We start from the raw sequence: 2596 nt of genomic DNA on the forward strand, positions 1-2596 counted from the left end.
AATATGTGGGTGAGAAAACCTGGTGATCTGGGTTATGTAATTAGGAAACAAATTAGAAGAACACATCTGTTTGTTGATGAACTGTAAAAGAGCACAGAATGAAGGTCTGTGTGCTTTACATAACCTTTATATAATCAGCTCCCACCTACAAGCATTCCCACGTTCACCCACACCTTAACTCGAGTCAATATTCTTTTCAATTTTAAGGATTTACAGTACAGCGAAGTTCTGCAAGGTTGGGCTGTACTTCACCTTCACACATCTGCTGTAGAATCTGCTGTTGCTATGGAAATCTTGCTGAGGAGGAACAGCTTTACTAAGACGGAGGATGTTCCGTCATCACCGACAAACTTCCGTAGACAAGGGTACTGGCGGAAGGAACCCCATGCCGACATGAAACATGGACAGCAGTTGAGAGATGGAAAATCATATAGGAATGATCAAATGACATAAGGCATGATGTCACTTATTAACCAGTACACACTTTATCCTGGTCACGATGGTGGTAAATCCAAACCTAATCCCAGGACAATGGGTGAAAATCAGGAAAACACTCTGGATGAGATCCCAGTCTATTCCTAGGCAGCATGCACACACATTGGGCCAATATTTTAACCAGACATTACATCTACCTGGCTGTTTTTTGTGAGGTCACAGGAGACTGGAGAACCTGGAGGAAAGTCAAATGGAGAACATTCTTAGGAGATCACTTGGAGGATGACAAGCCTGGAGCCTAGAGGAACATGAACCTGCTGAAGGACTGGGATCAGCAAGAAAACACTGAACCCAGGTATTCACATTTACGGCATCTGACACATGCCCTTCAGAGCGACTTACGATTTTATGTCATTTTCTACAACTCAGGGGCCCAGTAGTGGCAACTTGGTGGACCTCGGAATCAAACTCACAACCTTCTGGTCAGTGGTCCAACACCTTAACCGCGAAGCTTCCTCATCTCAGGTAGTTCCTGCTGAAATGCTACCTCCATTAATGTTCAAATCTCACACAGGTTTGCCAACTAACAAACACCTTCAGAGACACGAGACGAAGGCACTGGATAGGATTTAAACTCTACAGGAGGTTAGCAGACCAGATGCCGTGTCGATGAGATCTCCGCCCTAAAACGTTATATTCATTTTACTGCCCCGGACCATATGGCAGCTTTAGAACATCCAGTCCGCCTTGAGCTGCCCACTAATCTATAAGAAAAGTCTCGCTCACATTGTGTTGAAGTATTAAGCATCTGGCCATGCAAGTGTAATTAGTCGTGCTTTCCTGTGAGATGTGGCAAAAGCCTGAGTTTTCATTCAGTACTGGAGATGACATTTAAAGCGAGAGCCGCAGTTACCGGAACACGAGCCGCCAGGAAAAGGCTGTAAAACAGCACAAGCAATCATCGCGACGCTGTCTGACAAAGACGGAGGACATAATTGTTTGTGAATAAAGCTGATCCGACATGTTCGTTATTAAGCACTGGCACAGTGCTGCACTCTTAAGACTGTAGAATTTTCTGTTCAGGGGCTTGGATACGGAATTTTCCCTCAAATGTTTAAGGAAATAACTTCTAGAATGATTTCAATGCATTAAAATGAATTAGACTACTCAAATAATTTGACCTTTTCTAAACAACAGTATATTCTCTCAGGAATAGGTGGCAAAATACTGATATGCCAAAGCTAAGATTTAAAAATTATTATTCATTAACTTTTAAAATTTCATGTCTGGGATTCTTTGGAAATTTGATAGGAAACCGACACTCGTGCATACCGTCGAGTATCAAAAACTATAAATGATCAAGAACAACTTTCTCTTGCGTATTAAAAACTAAGATGTTGCAGAAATATCGTGCTACAAAATGACACAAATGAAAGTTTGAAGAAAAAAAAATTGATTCTATACTTAAGCTCAAAATAAACATGTGTATATTCAGATTTGCTTGTGTTGTCAATGGTGCCATAGGTTTTAGCCACCGGCTTTGTTCATACAACATCCAGTCAGCCGTCGAGTCTTAAAATAGTGGCCTAATGGTTAGAGAGTTTGACTCGTAACCCTAAGGTTGTGAGTTCGAGTCTCAGACCGACCATGACCGAGGTGCCCTTGAGAAAGGCACCAAATACCCCAACTGCTCCCTGGGCGCCACAGCATAAATGGCTGCCCACTGCTCCGGGTGTGTGTTCATGGTGTGTGTGTGTGTTCACTGCTGTGTGTGTGTGTGTGTGCACTTTGGATGGGTTAAATGCAGAGAACAAATTCTGAATATGGGTCACCGTACTTAGCCGTACGTCACGTCACATTCACCTGAGTTGTGTGTCCGTGATACGAGGAGACGTAGAACAAGCTTTGTTTTGAGAGCCTTGGGATTGAATTTGGACAGCGATCGCTTTTCGGTACACGACGACTGCAACCCAGTGATGGAAGTAAAGGACGCAATGGAAAGTTTCAAGATTCAGACTCTTACTTTAGGGTTTGAATTGAAGTTCATGAAAACTCAATACCCCCGAGTTTGAATCAACATACAGTATAAAAACATATAACATGTTGTACTTGGGGTCTCTATGACACACACAGAGTCAAAACAAAACAGAATAACGCCTAG

Source organism: Tachysurus fulvidraco, chromosome 25 (assembly GCF_022655615.1).
Source record: "Tachysurus fulvidraco isolate hzauxx_2018 chromosome 25, HZAU_PFXX_2.0, whole genome shotgun sequence".
Classification (NCBI taxonomy): domain Eukaryota; kingdom Metazoa; phylum Chordata; class Actinopteri; order Siluriformes; family Bagridae; genus Tachysurus; species Tachysurus fulvidraco.